The sequence below is a fragment of the Pogona vitticeps genome, chromosome 4, assembly GCF_051106095.1.
Source record: "Pogona vitticeps strain Pit_001003342236 chromosome 4, PviZW2.1, whole genome shotgun sequence".
In the NCBI taxonomy this organism is placed as follows: domain Eukaryota; kingdom Metazoa; phylum Chordata; class Lepidosauria; order Squamata; family Agamidae; genus Pogona; species Pogona vitticeps.
Genome location: NC_135786.1, coordinates 178,904,003 through 178,921,964, shown reverse-complemented (window position 1 = coordinate 178,921,964; position 17,962 = coordinate 178,904,003). Strand labels below are relative to the sequence as shown.

At 40.3% G+C, this 17,962-nt stretch overlaps 1 protein-coding gene across 5 annotated transcripts in view; it reads left to right on the top strand.

Annotated features, from left to right (window-relative positions):
• The window catches only part of LDLRAD4 (low density lipoprotein receptor class A domain containing 4), a 348,064-nt gene that overhangs the window by 19,756 nt on the left and 310,346 nt on the right, over positions 1-17,962 (top strand). The gene's annotated exons all lie outside the window — the stretch shown is intronic.

Below are 17,962 nucleotides of genomic sequence, written 5' to 3'. Positions count from 1 at the left end.
CATTGAGTCCTTATCTGGTTTCAAAATTAACACTATCATTGAAAGTTTCCATTGCTTTTGCATTTCTTCCCCCATTAGTATTCTATTAAATAAATCCTTCAGTTTGAGTAAGACGAGATTTTTAAATATCTTACGATATTCTCGGTCTAATACATCTGATAATCTGGTCCTTAGAAGTCTGAAAATTTGATAGAACCTTAAATGAAAAACAACATATGACATATTATGCCATATCATTATTTATTTTTTAAAAAATAAAGCCAAAATGGGGAAGCCATGTGTGAAAAACTAAGTGCACCCTTACTACTACCATGGGGATTAAGAGGCAGCCAGGTGCTGCTAATCAAATGCCCTTGAGTTATTGATCATCAGAAAGTGTGACCACCTATATAAAAGCCAAAGTTTTAGCACTTTGCTGGTCTGGAGCATTCAGGTGTGTATTAACACAATGCCAAGGAGGAAACACATCAGCAATGATTCCAGAGTTGTATATGGACAAACCACAAGAGTTCTGGAAGAATGTCGCTTGGACAGACGAGACCAAAGTGGAGATGTTTGGCCATAATGCACAGCACCACGTTTGGCAAAAACTAAACACAACATTATCAGCACAAACATCTCACACCAGCTGTAAAGCACAGTAGTGGAGGAGTGATGAGTTGAGCTTGTTTTGCAGGCTCAGGACCTGGGCACCTTGCAGTCATTGAGTCAGCCATGAACTCTTCTGTATACCAAAGTATTCTAGAGTGTGAAGCCATCTATCTGACAGCTAAAGCTTGGCTGAAATTGGTTTATGCAACAGGACAATGATCTCAAGCACACTAGCAGTTTTACAACAGAGTGGCTGAAAAAAGAATCAAGGTGTTGCAATGACCTAGTCAAAGTCCAGCCCTCGACCCGATTGCAGTGCTGTAGTGGGACCTTAAGAGAGCTGTGCATAAACAAATACCCACAAACCTCCATGAACTGAAGCAACATTGTAAAGAAGAGTGGGCCAAAATTCCTTCACAACGATGTGAGAGACTGATAAATTCATACAGAAAACAATTACTTCAAGTTATTGCTGCCAAAGGTTGTTCTATATGCTATTGAATCATAAGGTGTACATAGTTTTTCACACATAGCTTGTCCATTTTGGCTTTATTCTTGTAAAATAATTCATGATGTGTAGTACTGTACGTCGTGTTGTTCATCTGAGGTTCTATTTACCTAATTTTCAGACCTGCTAAGGACCAAATGATTTTTATTATGTCCTGATACGTAAAACCATAGAATTCAAAGAGGCTAAACTTTCTTTTTGACATGTATTAAAGCAATTAAAAACTTGGATGTTTCGGCAGGCCTTCCCATCACATAACTCATGACCTCTTTCTTTCTCCCTTACTGTGCTATGTTTTGTGTTTTCCCATCATAATGTAGTGTTTTATGGTTTAGAATTGTTATTTACATGTTTACTGTACTATTTTTTAAGATTGTTAGCTGCCTAGAGTGGTCCTCGATTGATCAGATAGGCGGGATACAAATAAAATAAAATAAAATAAAATAAAATATAAATAAATAAATAAATAAATAAATAAATAAATAAATAAATAAATAAATAAATAAATAAATAAATAAATAAATAAATAAATAAATAAATAAATAAACGTTGTATAGTGATGGCCTGTGTACCAAGACGGAGAAAGATGGTATGGTCCTTCCTTCCTTGTACATTTGAATATTTCTCTAGTTGTTTGCACTGGAGATCCTGTGGGAGGAGACATTTTTGACTTTGTATGCGGTGAAAGTATATTTAGCAGTTCTGGAGAGATCTTGCCCTCAAAGCTTGGATTATTCAGTGTGTTAATCCTGTGAAATAGATATACTGTGTTTTATGGCATTAAACTGAACAAAACATTCTGGTGGTGGTGGTAAATCTTGAGCAGACTTGGCTCTCCCTTTTCACCTCCAAGTTGCATAAGAGATTAAGTAGAACTGAAATGAAATTGTCTGAATGGGAACAGTGCCCTTTTAAATTCTAATTAGAGAATGAATTAACTAGTATGAATTTTTATGAGTCACAATGAATTACAGGTATTAATTACTTGACAGTCTTACATACTCTAAAAGCAGTGGTTATCCAAATGGGTCTTCGGCTGACAGATGAAGCTCAATGTCATTAATTAGTCTGATCAGGGCTTCATTTTGCTTTTTAAAAGTGTCCCACACCCTCTCTGGCTCTTTTAATGAAGGGAAGTTGAAATGGGGCATAGCAAAGGCAAAAAGTGGATTCATTCTAGTCTTCTGGGTGGGCTGCAGAATAGGGAAAACTGCTGTTGGCAGGCTTTCAAATTCTTGTGCCTTGTGGCTAGATTCCGAAGTTCTGAATTATACATATATCTTGTGTGTGCCTCATGTAGCATGAGTTTTATTACTAGAATGCAAGCATAAAGCACTCAAAGGAGAAGGACATCCATTGTACACTTTTTCTCACAGTACAAACCTTGACCTAATTTCTGTAAGCATCTTCATATTTCACCCTGTTACTGTAGAATATGGTCTACTAGTATTCTTATAACTCAAAAGGCATTAAAATTTTTATTTCTTTATTATTTACATTTAGTTGCAAACAAAGATAGTTAATTCAGTTATCAGCCATTGTTCAGACAAGACACAGAGGGTTTATTTTACTGACAATGCGTAGCTCTGCCCTCTAACACAATAAATGACTGTGAGAATATTTCAAGTAATGGTTCTTAAAGCTTCCCTGAACTAATTTTTGAGTGGCAAAGGGCAAGTCATTAAATACGGTTTCTCTTAGCATTGATTGAACAGTGTCCTTTCTCCACAGAAACTCTCACCACCTGATCTCTTTTACTCCTGTCCTGCATTTTGCAGAATACTTCAGAGGGTACTGTGCTGCTCTGTTTAGAGCCCTATTTGGACATATTTCATTGACCGGTGGCAGGCAGTTGGGGACTATATCCTGCTGCCTGCATGTGGCCCCTGCTCTGATTGTCCAGATGTCATTCACAGCGACTGACATAATACACTGTTCCACACTCGAATGTACAGTTGTGTTCAAAATTATTCAGCCCCCACTGAAATTGAATGTTTTGGCCATTTTGACATTAATTTTGATCATTCAGTCATCTTGCTTACATTTACATGAAAGAGGCACTTGTAGGTCAGAGAAATATAACCTTAAGTTTATAATGAAATAACCACAAATGTCTTTTCTGTGCTCACATCATTATTAGTTTTTATTCAACCCCCAAGTGACATTCAATCTTAGTACTTAGTACAACATCCTTTTACAGTTATAACAGCTTTTAAACGTGAAGCATAGCTTGACACAAGTGTCTTGCAGCGATCTACGGGTATCTTCGCCCATTCTTCATGGGCAAAAGCCTCCAGTTCAGTCAAATTCTTAGGCTTGCGCACTGCAACTGTTTTCTTTAAGTCCCACCAGAGGTTCTCAATCGGATTTAAGTCTGGTGACTGCGATGGCCACTCCAAAATGTTCCAGCCTTTCCTCTGCAACCATGCTCTAGTGGACTTGGAGGTATGCTTGGGATCATTGTCCTGTTGAAAGGTCCAACGTCTCCCAAGCCTCAGGTGTGTGACGGACTGCATCACATTTTCATCCAATATCTCCTGGTACTGAAGAGAATTCATGGTACCTTGTACACGCTGAAGCTTCCCTGTACCTGCAGAAGCAAAACAGCCCCAAAGCATTATTGACCCTCCGCCATGCTTCACAGTAGGCAAGGTGTTCTTTTCGTCATATGCCTTGTTCTTCCTCCTCCAAACATAGCGTTGATCCATGGGCCCAAACAGTTCTAATTTTGTTTCATCAGTCCACAGAACACTATCCCACAACTTTTGTGGTTTGCCCACATGACTTTTGGCATACTGCAGTCGACTCTTCTTATTCTTGGGAGACAGCAAGGGGGTGCGCCTGGGGGTTCTGGCATGGAGACCTTCATTACGCAGTGTGCGCCTTATTGTCTGAGCTGAAACTTCTATACCCACATCTGACAAATCTTTTTTCAGTTCCTCAGCAGTCACACGGGGACTTTTCACCACTCTACGCTTTAGGTAGCGCACAGCAGTCGAAGTCAGCATCTTCTTTCTTCCACGACCAGGTAGCATTTCAACAGTGCCCTTTGCCTTGAATTTGCGAATGATGCTTCCTATGGTGTCTCTTGGTATGTTTAACTTCTTTGCAATCTTCTTATAGCCATTGCCCTTCCTGTGAAGACAAATCACCTCTTCTCTTGTCTTCCTGGACCATTCTCTTGACTTCACCATGTTTGTAACCACACCAGTAAATGTCTAGAAGGAGCTGAGTATCACAGTCATTTTAAAGCTGCCTAATTGGTGCTTATTATGCTTGATTGGTGCTCGGTGACATCCACAGGTGTTTTCAATACCTGATCGAAAACACCTGAATGAACCTCTCTTCTTCAGAGTGGTAGTCTTTAAGGGGTTGAATAATTGTGGCAATGAAGAAACCACAAAAGAAACATTTACTACTGTATTACATAAACAATTGATGTTATTTTAGTTGCATTTGGTTCTTTAAAACGTCCTTGTAGGATTTGATTCTGAATACAATTCCAAATGTACACTACAGTCCCTAAACCCCTTTACAGCATTGGGGACTGAATAATTTTGAACACAACTGTATACATTGTCTCTCAATTCACGCTTGCTCACACACTTAAGGTGAGTGTACATACAAGTATGAGTATATCATGCCTTCTCATTAATGTGATCACATACAGCCTCCTGAGCTATCCCCTGTTGGCATAAGCAAAAGGTTTTAAAAGTTAAGATATGTAGTGTACTGAGAGAGGGGAGAAGGGACAGGAAATCCATCTCTAGTGCTGAATGAGTATGAGAGGCTTCAAGATCAATTGGGGATGGGGTGCAGTTTGGAATTGAAATAGATAAGTGGATGAGAACTTCCATTCTTGTGAACCGTATCTGTCTTGTAGATCAAAAGTTCATCTTCCCTGTTTTAATTGGTGGTGACTTCATGGTATGACAAAAGTGGTTGAAATCCTGTTGGTGCAGCTCCATTACTGGAGTGAGAAAATACCAACATATCTCTCCTACTCTGGCCATGCTGTACTGGCTGCCCATCCGTTTCCACATCGACTTCAAAGTGTTAATGCTTACCTATGAGGCCCTAAACGGTTTAGGACCTCGATACTTGGCGGAGCGCCTGCTCCCATCTAGATCTACCCAGATCACCCGCACGAGCCAGGAGGTGAGGCTGAGAAGCCTAACGTCGAGGGAGGCCCGGAAGGAAAGGACACGAAATCGGGCCTTCTCGGTTGTGGCTCCTCGCCTCTGGAATAACCTTCCTCCGGCGATCCATGCGGCCCCAAGCATGGGCACTTTCAAGAGTCAACTAAAAACGTGGATGTACATTCAGGCCTTCCCTCCTGTCAATACTTAATTTTTTCTTTATTTTTTCTCATTTATTATTTGTTTTATTATTGTATATGTTTGGATTGTTTGTAAAATTCTTATGTTTTTATTGTATATACTTTTATTATAAGCCGCCCAGAGTGGTCGACCAGACCAGATGGGCGGGATACAAATCAGACAGACAGACAGACAGATAGAGAAAGAAAGAAAGAAAGAAAGAAAGAAAGAAAGAAAGAAAGAAAGAAAGAAAGAAAGAAAGAAAGAAAGAAAGAAAGAAAGAAAGAAAGATGATGTAGCCACTTGAGTCCTTTTATCACTAATTAAAAATTTCTGGTCCTCTTCCTGGTTTGGAGGTTTCCTATGGATCCATTTCATCCTAGGGAGGCCTTCAGAGATGGGAGGAAGAGAGTCTTTAATGCCTCCAAAAGGCCATAGCTGGTCCAGGTCCAGATCCTTTACTATTTTGAATGCCCTCTTGGATATTTCAGTATGTTACTATCTTTACCTGTGATGCCCAGGTGAGATCTGATCAAAGCAAAATAGAATAGTTCTGTTACTTCCTTGGATGTGTATTACACCCTCTTCTCAAGACCTACAAAGGCTAAAGGGATGCCTAGGGAGCCTCAGAATTGAAAGATGGGAATTAGAATTTTTTAATTAATGCCAAAAGACTTCAGCGTATGACATTATCAGCCATATGCATGCAAAGCTATGCCAACAGGATTAGAGTCAGAGAGTGTTGCAAATGCTTTTTCAGATGAACTAATAGTTTATTTTTCTTTAAACAGGGATGTGCTATCAAGTCTTTGTGTTCTTTTGTAGCCTGCATTTTGTAATCAAGTGTTGCAATGGAATCTTGCTGAGTAGAACATACCCACTTGCCTTGAGACTGACATGTACCTTTCCACCTTATTTTCTCACTCTGTGGACATTGATGCAAAGAGTATTACTTTAGGTGCTCATAGGTTGTGTTAGTTTAGTTGCAGATCCCCACAAAAATCATTTTGACATTGTGTCAGAGCAACACAAACTGATGCTTGGCTCTAGGCAAAGCCATTCTAATGAACTTCTGACACTTTCAATACTGACTTCATGACATATTTCTTATGGATAAAGTAGCTTTTGTGAAAGTGGAAAGCGTTGTCTTGACAACCACACTCCAGCTAAGTATAGAAACTGAAATTGAAAGCCCAAATTTGCCATAATCTTGTATTAGTTGGTTCAGTCTTGTTTTTGAATTTGAATGTTTTTAAAAATTGAAGCAGACGCCAAAAGTAGCAAGGGACAGCCCTTATTCTTTTAGATGGTCTGGATTTGACAACCCTGCCACTTGCATCAAGGTGCCACATTTATCATTTTTGAGGTAGTTTGACCAACATAAGAAAAGACAGTCTTAATTGCATATTAATTTTTCTTCCTTTTCCATTCAGAAGTAACCTGGTAGCTCATGTGATAACACCTAGGGTTTCAAAGTCTTGCTGTAAAATCATATACTTGGAGGGTTGGGAGGGACCCCAAGTGTAATTGAGTCCAGCACCTCTCTGATATAGATCAGCAGCTAAAGGGTCTCTGACAGCTGACCATCCAGTTTATGTTTGAAAGCCTTAAACGAAGAAGAATTCTCCACACTCCGAGACATTCTGTTTTACTTTTGAATAGTTCTCACCATCAGGAGTTTCTTTTCATTTTTAGTCAGATTCTTCCCCCCCACACACACTTTTAATTTAAATACTGTGGTTTGAGCCCGAAACAACAGGAAACATGTTTGTTTCATTGCTATGCGACAGTCATTCAAATATTTGAAGATTACTATTATATCATCTCTCAGTCTTCTCCTCCCCAGACTGAAAATAGGTGCCTCAGCTATTCCTCATAGAGCTTGATATCTAGAGCCTTTACTATTTTGCATGTCCTTTTCTAGGTGTTTCAGCATGTGGATGTCCTTAAGCTGTGATGCCGAAACCTAAGCATAATACTAAAAGTTGTTGTTTGTTTAGTCGTTTAGTCTTGCCCGACTCTTCGTGACCCCATGGACCAGAGTACGCCAGGCCCTCCTGTCTTTCATTGCCTCCCGGAGTTGGGTCAACTTCATGTTGGTAGCTTCGTTGACACTGTCCATCCATCTCGTCCTCTGTCATCCCCTTCTCCTCCTGCCTTCACACTTTCCCAACATCAGGGTCTTTTCCAGGGAATCTTCTCTTCTCATGAGATGGCCAAAGTATTGGCGCCTTAGCTTCAGGATCTGTCCTTCCAGTCAGCACTCAGGGTTGAGGCGGGGCTTTGTTGCGGTGCTGCCAGTAACTCCAGAGAAGAGCTCTCTGGAAAAAACTGGAACCGTCCGGTCCAGGATCCCCCTTTTGAAATGGGGATCGAAGGAGAGACTAGGAGAAGTCTCTCTGAAGCAGATGGTGAGCAGCAGAAGGAGAAGAATGGGAGGCAAACCCAGACTTCTTCCCTCTGAAGAAATCACCGTGCACGGACCGGAGACAGGGAGCCATTTTATTGGCACTGAGCCGTGAGTAACCCTTTACCGGGGGAGAGGAGAACAACCAATATACAGTGGTGCCTCGCTTAACGAGCGCACCGTATAATGACAAAATCGCATAGCGATGTGGTTTCGGCGATCGCTAATGCGATCACTTACCGATGGCCCCAATGGGCGAAACTCGCATAGCGAAGGTCGGTAAGTGTTTCGCTTAACGACCTTTGCTTTGTGACCCGTGGATTGGCTGTTTGGCGGGTCCAAAATGGCCGCCGGAACAGCCGAAATGGCCGCGCGCAGCTTTTTCGCACCCTCGGTAAACGAGGGGAGGGTGGAAAATGGCTGCCGGCTATGGGAAGACTTCGCTAAACGATGAGTTTTCAGCCGATTTGGAATGCATTAAATGCATTCCAAAGGCTTTTAACTTTCCATTTAACGAAGTTTTCACATAGTGAAGGTTAATCCGGAACAACTAAGTAAGCCGAAGCCTTTGACTTATGAAACAGCCTCATTAAGCTGAAAATAAGAATGAAAATATTTGGCTGAAAGAAGAAAAGCAGCGGCGAGCCTATCTTATCAGTTTGCTTCAAAAGTGAAACTAAATGTCCTCCCCATGTGAACTCTTAATATAGCAAGCTGATTTTAAAGCCGAGAGAGTGAGACAAAAAAATAAATCTTATGTTTCTGGAAAAGAATCCCAGACGGTAACACTATCTGACTGGAACTTAAGAGACTTGAGTTTGGTGAATGCAGTTTAGCTGGGACATGTTTCTCTTTGCCTTTTCCTGGACTTTGTGAACTGTTAATAACAGAATCTGGTGGTTTTCAGGAGAAGAAAGGGAACTGACGTGGTCGACTGGACTAAGGAGTATCAAGGGGTTAATGGAAAGATTATAAGACAGGCTTCAAGGACAACTACTGGACAGTTTGAGACTCTGTGATTGTTGTTTTGCTTGTCGGACTGTGCGGGAGTTTGAGAACAGAAGCTTGCTAAACTCGGGAGAAGAAGAAATAATTGTGCCACGGTTCTATTTGACTTTGAATTTGCTGGGTTAAAAGCTGGTTTTTATATTATAATATTTGGATAAAGATTGGAGGGAGATCTAAGGGGAGGTTTATGATGAGGGGTTTGGATTGTTGATGAAATTGTGAAAACTGTAGAAGGATATCTAAGGGGTGATCACTGTGGTTAAGGGCATAGTATCATCTATACAAACCCCAAAGTCTGAGATGGCCTCCAAAAATTTAAGACAACAAATGGAGACTTGGTCTGTTCAATCCCAAAGTTTTGGAACAGTGGTACAAAAAAATAAAAAAAGAATGGCAGATTACTATGCAAAAGATAATAATAACAGGGTTTCAGCAAGCACATGAAGGTCTTAGCAAAATAGAAGATTTGATGAAAGTGACGAAAGAGGGGACAGTAGATGCCAAACAAAACTTAAATGAAGCTGTACAAACTTTAGAACCGTCTTTATTAGGCATGACACCAGGCAATATAAATGGGATAGAGAGTTATCCAGTGACCTATGCAGCTTCCAAAATTAAAAAGCATTATGTTAAAAATCTCAAGGAAGCAGAGGTACTGAAACAAGAGAATCTTATTGTGAAAATATGGGAAGTGGAAAAAATGTCAGATGGGCTGAAAGACTGTTCAAATCAAAAGGAAACTGAACGATAGGATGTATTGTATAAATGGCTGCAGTTACCAGATAGTGTTGAAGTAACATAGAATTAAACTAAAATTGCATGATAAGATGAAAGCAGGAGGGTAATCAAACTGTGAAAAAGCAAAAAGTTGATTTGTTATTGTAATATGAATTGATCGGATGATGGTATACTTTGTGTTCTCCTATCCCCCTAACCCTTTTTCCCTTTTACCTATTCCCCTTTACTTTTTGTATTCCCTACCCCTGTCCTTAAATAAATACTTTAAAAAAAGCACTCAGGGTTGATTTCCTTTAGAATGGATAGGTTTGTTCTCCTTGCAGTCCAGGGGACTCTCAAGAGCCTTCTCCAGCACCACAATTCAAAAGCATCAATTCTTCAGTGGTCAGCTTTCTTTATGGTCCAGCTGCCACTTCCATACATCACTACAGGAAAAACCATAGCTTTGACTATGCAGCAAAGGTGATGTTGGCAAGGTGATGTCTCTGCTTTTTAAGATGCAGTCAGTGTTTGTCATTGCTTTCCTCCCAAGAAGCAGGCATCTTTTAATTTCGTGGCTGCTGTCACCAGCTGCAGTGATCATGGAGCCCAAAAAAATAAAATCTGTCACTGCCTCCATATCTTCCCCTTCTATTTGCCAGGAGGTGATGGGACCAGTGGTCATGATCTTACTTTTCTTTTGATGTTGAGCTTCAGACTGTTTTTTGCACTCTCCTCTTTCACCCCCATTAAGAGGTTCTTTAATTCCTCCTCACTTTCTGCCATCAGAGTGGTATAATCTGCATATTGGAGGTTGTTGATATTTCTTCCAGCAATCTTAATTTCAGTTTTGGAATTCTCCAGTCCGGCCTTTAGCATGATGTATTCTGCATATAAGTTAAATAAGCTGGGGGACAATACCCTTGTCGCACTCCTTTCCCAATTTTGAACCAATCAGTTGTTCCATATCCCATTTCAATGGTTGCTTCCTGTCCCATGTATAGGTTTCTCGGGAGATAGATAAGGTGGTCAGGCACTCCCATTTCTTTAAGAACTTGTCATAGTTTACTGTGGTCCACACAGTCAAAGGCTTTTGCATAGTCAGTGAAGCAGAAGTAGTTGTTTTTCTGAAACTCTCTCGATTTCTCCATAAGCCAGCGGATGTTAGCAATTTGGTCTCTAGTTCCTCTGCCCCTTTGAAATCCAGCTTGTACTTCTGGGAGTTCTCGGTCCACATTCTGCTGAAGCCTACCTTGGAGGATTTTGAGCATAACCTTGCTCGCGTGTGAAATGCTAGCAGTTGTACGGTAGTTGGAGCATTCTTTGGCACTGCCCTTCTTTGGGATTGGGGTGTAGACTGATCTTTTCCAGTCGTCTGGCCACTGTTGAGTTTTCCAATCTTGCTGGCATATTGAATGTAGCACCTTAACAGCATCATCTTTTAAGATTTTAAATAATTCAACTGGAATGCATCACCTCCACTGGCCTTGTTGTTAGCCAGGCTTTCTAAGGCTCACTTGACTTCACTTTCCAGGATGTCTGGCTCAAGGTCAGCAACCACATTATCTGGGTTGTCCGGGATAGCCAAATCTTTCTGGTATAATTCCTCTGTGTATTCTTGCCACCTCTTCTTGATGTCTTCTGCTTCTGTGAGGTCCCTACCATTTTTGTCCTTTATCATGACCATATTTGCACAAAACCTTTAATATCCCCAATTTTCCTGAACAGATCCCTGGTTTTTCCTTTTCTATTAGGTAAAGGTTCCCCTTGACATTTAGTCAGTCGTGTTTGACTCTAGGGGGCGGTGCTCATCCCCGTGGTTGATGCATAAACTTGGATTATTCTGATGTTGAAAGATCTGCCTTGGATTCGTATTGAAATCATTCTATCATTTTTGAGATTGTATCCCAGTACAGCTTTTCCCACTCTTTTTTTGACTATGAGGGCTACTTCATTCCTTCTATGGGATTCTTGCCCACAATAGTAGACATGGTAATTGTCTGAATTGAATTCGCCCATTCTTGTTCATTTTAGTTCACTGACGCCCAGGATGTCAATGTTTATTCTTGCCATCTCCTGTTTGACCACCTCCACCTTCCCAAGGGTCCTAGATCTTACATTCCAGGTTCCTATGCAGTATTTTTCTTTGCAGCATCGGACTTTCCTTTCACTTCCAGGCATGTCCACAGCCGAGCATCCTTTCAGCTCTGGCCCAACCACTCCATTAGCTCTGGAGCTACTTGTACTTGTCCTCCGCTGTTCCTCAGTAGCATGTTGGACGCCTTCCGAACTGAGGAGACCATCTTTCAGTGTCATATCTTTTAGCCTTTTGTTTTTCTTCATGGGGTATTCTTGGCAAAGATACTGGAGTGGCTTGCCAATTCCTACTCCAGGTGGATTGCGTTTAGTCGGAACTGTCCACTGTGACCTGTCCGTCTTGGGTGTCCCTGCACGGCATAGCCCATAGCTTCTCTGAATTACTGAAGCCCCTTCGCCACGACAAGGCAGCAGTCCATGAAGACGATACCCAAAGTTAGGTCTGACCAAAGCAAAATAGAGTAGTTTAATTACTTCTCCTGACATGGACACTATTTCTGTTGATAGAGCCCAGAATTCCCTTAGCCTTTCCTTTCTTTTCCATTTTTTAACCACTATATCATGGTGTTTACTCAAGTTTAGCTTGAAGTCTATTAAGATCACTACATCCTTTTCACAAGTAGCATCAAAGCAGATATCATTCATTCTATATTTGTTTAACCAGTTATTCCTCCTTAAATGTGGAATGCCATATTTTCCCCAGTTGAAATATGTTTTATATTGTTTGTTTGGCTCAGTTGTTCAGTCCATGAAGGCTGTCTTGAGTCCTAATTCTGTCTTCTAATGTCTTAGTCATCCTTTAAATTTTGTGTCATCTGCAGATTTGATGAGTATCCCCTCTGCTGCTTCTTGCAGGTCATATAGATACTGAATAACAATAGATTCAAAACAGACCACTGTAATGCCATACTTGCTAATTCTTTGCAGGATGACAAGGACCTGTTGGTGAACACTCCTTGGCTATGGCAAATTAACAAGCTATAGTTTCACCTAATGACTACCATTGTCTAGCCCAGTGGTTCTTAACCTTGGGTTACCTAAGTGTTTTTGGATTGCAACTCCCAGAAGCCTTCACCATCAGCTGCGCTGGCTGGAGTTTCTGGGAGTTGCAGTTCAAAAGCACCTGGGTAACCCAAGGTTAAGAACCACTGGTCTAGCCCACATTTTACCTGTTTGCCCACAAAATTATCATGGGGGGGTGGGCTAGTCAAATTACTGTGTACCATCAAGTAATTTTGGACTCGTGGTGACTTAAAATTTAATGGAATGTTCTGAGTGGAAAGTACTCAGAAGTGGTTTACCAATCCTGCTTGTTTAAGAGTGGTTTACCTAATCCTCTAAGATAATGCTTAGTTTTCAACATTGTTAAGGTTGCTGCACTTGATTGTGCTGATACATAACCTGTACTGTAGAACAGCAACCAGATTGCTGGAAAAAACAATAGCTAGATTCCTATCTGTTCTTTCTCAGTTTTAACAAATTACTAGATCAACTTCTATTATACCAAGACACATGTAAGGATTGCCTATTAACAATTCATTTTTGGAGGGCCTTAAGGATTCAGGTATTGTAAAAAAAATATTTCTCTGCTTGATGTGAAATCAATTAAGTTTCTTGGGGTGCATAATTGCTGCTGGATCAGAGTTCACACTAGATGTCACTGTTCAGTTACGACACTATCTGTTTTAATCTTGAATATTTTTCTTAATTTTATTTTTTTTTATTTACTGCACTTTTATGTCATATTTCCCCTATGGAAGGGACTCAAGATGCCTTTGAAGAGAAGACCTGAAGGATATTATTTGTTATGTGTTCACACTCATTGTAAGACTAGTATCTTCATAACTGGGTAATACAGTACTGTACAGTATTGTCTTTTTGACTATGCTGGAAATAACAACTTTAGTACATTTTGTTGCTAAGTTACATAGACTGGCAGTTTTGTCTAAAACTAGGTAAAATCAACATTAAAATAGTTATTGGAGATATCCAAGAAACTGTAAAAACCTGCTAGACCTTTGGAATAATTAATTTTGGAAGGTCCTTGGATCCCTTGTTTTTGTTGGTATTGCAGTTGAAGCAGTACTATATGATCCATTTCTAACAGCTGTAGGGCAGAGTTTGATGCTTAGTGTCTTGTAAGGAGGAGATTTTGTGTGGTTCCAGCGCATACTCAAAATGCAAGAGAGAAAAGGGGAACAGAATGGGTTTGGGTCAAACTTAGGTACATTGAAATAAGGAGGATCCACTGGAAAAGAATGGATCTGGTCTGTTTGCCTTCACATTCTAGTTGTAATTCAAAGCCTTGTTCTGAATAAATAATTTGAACCTGTGAAAGAAACATGTTTGTTGACAGAACGAGATAATGACATACTTTGAATAAATACTTTGAAAGAAATACTTTGGAACAATAAATACTTTGAAACAAATGTTTATTTATTTATTTATTTATTAGATTTCTATCCCGCCCATCTAGACCAAAGGTCTACTCTGGGCGGTTTACAGATATAAAAACAATAAAATCAACAAGGATATATTATAAATCCAAAATGGCAAAAGTATAAGGAATTAAGATACGGCAGGAGGGAAAGCCTGCTCAAATAGCCAGTTTTAAGTTTGTGCCTGAAAACACCCAGAAAACACTACTGGCAAGTTGTTCCAGATATGTACCCTATGTGGAACTTCTCATGCCCAGAATCATTTTGTCTACACTGATATGTGAAATAACTCTGTTAATGAAAAATGAGTGACACAGTTATAAAGCCACCATTTTATTTTCCTTTACATTCTGCCTGTTGTGGGATTTCTGAATACCTACAAACTGATTATAACATATGTTCAAGCAGAGAGCAAGATAAAAGACTTTCAAAGTAAAATCAGAATCTCCCTTAATTTTTAAAAAATTAGGGTTAGGATATAAACAAATTATTTTTGAGCCATTGGATCTTGAATTGACATTGTTTTTACGACTTGGTATGTAAAGGAAAAATAAGATGAAAGTCCAAACTGAAAATAGCTAGTCACTTAACATGCTACATTTCTTTTGTTTTTGTTTTTCATACTCTTGTTTCTTACATAAGATAATTATTTAGATCAAGGGTGTCCAACCTTTAACCTTCCCTGAGCCACATTAGAAGATGAAAATTGGGTTTGGGCCGCACATAAATTTGGTTTGGGCCGCATGGGGGGGCAGCCCTAGCCATCTTCTGCAGCCCCGCTCCAAGCACGCTTGCCAGCAGCTGCGATCTCAGATAGCAGAGGCTGCCAGCTTCGACTCCGGTGGCTTTATGGGGCCAGGATGGGGTCTACCTATTGATGGGGACAGCGCAATGCAGTCACACAGCCCCCCTCTCCCATCCCCTCCCACTCCTTCCTTCCTCCCCTCTCTCCCCCCCTACCGTTGTGACGTGCCCCAGCCGCACTCCGGCCACAAGTGCCGGCAGTGTAACTTGAAACTTTGGAATTTCTTTTAAAATAAAAAATTGGACCTGACCGCATTATGAGCTGACCTGGGCCGCAGGTTGGACAAGCCTGATTTAGATCATCCCTTTTATCTGACTTTCAGAATTCTCAGAGTGGTCTGAGTTCAGTCACTTTCCTCTTACATTTGATTTCCAATATCTCAACTAAATCATATTTCCAGGAGGTACTTCAGTGTTCCAACTTCAAAGCAAAAACATTAACTATAAATGAAGTGCAGAATCGTGTTCCATTATATGCAGTAGATATTGGGAATATTTGACTGACAGTGAAAGTGTTCGACACCCAACGTGAATCCTCTTCACATATATCCAGCCCTTCACATTCATGTATATCTATCTGTCACACTTCATATGTTTGGTGAGCAGACGTTGGCATGAGAGTGATATGGCTGTGGTAAACCTAATTGGTCATAAACTGTGAGGCAGCTTTTTGTAAATGCCTCTGACTCACACGTTATTTCCCTAATCACTGTATTTGAAGATGGGAAATAATTTGTACCAGCTTTGGCTCATCATGGCCTCTGGAGGTACTTCTTCTTGACAAATTTCAATTTGTTCAGGTTATTCTCTCTCCATATGTTAAGTTTAGTTTTATGATGCTAAGTGGATGAATTTCTAATATGACCTTCTCAAGAACTTTATCAAATTACACACCCTACGTTATTTGGAGCTAAGTGATAATACTTGAGATAGGTTAAAAAAAATTGTAGTTGTAGGATACCCAGTGTGGTGTAGTGCAGTGGTTCCCAACCTTGGGCCTCCAGATGTTCTTGAACTTCAATTCCCAGAAATCTTGGCCAGCAGAGGTGGTGGTGAAGGCTTCTGGGAGTTGTAGTCCAAGAACATCTGGAGGCCCAAGGTTGGGGACCACGGGTGTAGTGGATAGAATGATGGACTAAAATCTGGTGACCATCTTTTCAGATGTTGCCAATCTAGCATAGTCAACACAGTCAGATAGGAGAGACTAGGCCTATCCTCTCCTTCGTTGCTTTCTCCACAAGAGTCTGAAGTGGATATATTTCAACTCATATATAGTGCCTGCAGATGAGCAGTTTTCTTCTTCTATTTAGACACAACACTTTCCATATGGAGAAAGTGATGGTGGAGAAGGAGGTTCTAGATGTTACTCTCTAAGTATGTTGCTGAGAACTTGACAAGTAATGACTGAGTAAGTCTAGTGTCAAATTAGAATGGGAAGTGGGAATATGTGCATTTAAATTCATACTTGTCTATAAAACTTACTGTTTGATCTTGGACCGGTTCTCTATTGGCTTTAGGGAATCCTCAGTATATCTGTACCCTTGCCTTGTTAAGCTAACACACATCACTGAAACATACAGATTTGTTCATTGTAAAAGAATTTTAATGATACACATAAATGTTAATGACTTTTCCCCCTCTTAACACTATGTATAATCCATGAAAGCTCTTTGGTGATAGTTTATATATTTTTCTACTGCTGAACAACAACACCTGACATATTACACCGTATCATGATTTATTTTACAGATGTAAAGCCAAAATGTGGAAGCCATGTGTGAAAAACTAAGTACGCCTTTTCTGCTTCCTTAGGAATTAAGAGGCTAGGTAGCAGCCAGGTGTTGCTAACCAAATGCCTTTGAGAAATTGATCATCAGCAAGAGTTACTACCTTGATAAAAGACAAAGTTTTAGCAAAAATCAGGAAACATTTTAGCAGTTTGCTAGTCTGAAGAATTAAGATATGGGTTAACACAATGCCAAGGAGGAAAAACATCAGCAGTGATCGTAGAGAATGAATTTTTGCTGCCCATCAGTTTGGGAAGGGTTATAAGGCCATTTCCAAACTATTTGAAGTCCATTATTCTATAATGAGGAAGAATATTTACCAATGGAAAACATTCAAGACAGCTGCCAGTGTTCGCAGGAGTGTACATCCAAACAAATTCACCCCAAGGGCAGCCCGTGCAATGCTCAGAGAAATTGCCAAAACCCCAAGAGTTCCATCTCAGACTCTGCAGGCAACAGTTAGCATGTTAAATGTTAAAGTCCGTGACAGTACAATTAGAAGAAGGCTGAATGAGTACCGTTGGTGTGGAAGAGTTGCAAGGACAGAACCTTTTCTCTCTAAAAAGAACATGGCAGCATGGCTTAAGTTTCCAGAGTTGCATCTGGACAAATCACAAGAGTTTTGGAACAATGTCGCTTGGACAGACGAGACCAAAGTGGAGATGTTTGGCCATAATGCACAGCACCACGTTTGGCAAAAACTAAACACAACATTATCAGCACAAACATCTCACACCAGCTGTAAAGCACAGTAGTGGAGGAGTGATGAGTTGAACTTGTTTTGCAGGCTCAGGACCTGGGCACCTTGCAGTCATTGAGTCAGCCATGAACTCTTCTGTATACCAAAGTATTCTAGAGTGTGAAGCTATCTATCTGACAGCTAAAGCTTGGCTGAAATTGGTTCATGTAACAGGACAATGATCTCAAGCACACTAGCAGTTTTACAACAGAGTGGCTGAAAAAGAAAAGAATCAAGATGTTGCAATGACCCAGTCAAAGTCCAGCCCTCGACCCGATTACAGTGCTGTAGCAGGACCTTAAGAGAGCTGTGCATAAACAAATACCCACAAACCTCCATGAACTGAAGTAACATAGCAAAGAAGAGTGGGCCAAAATTCCTTCACAACGATGTGAAAGGCTGATAAATTCATACAGAAAACAATTACTTCAAGTTATTGCTGCCAAAGGTGGTTCTCTACGCTATTCAGTCATAAGGTGTACATAGTTTTTCACACATAGCCTGTCCATTTTGGCTTTATTCTTGTAAAATAATTCATGATATGGTG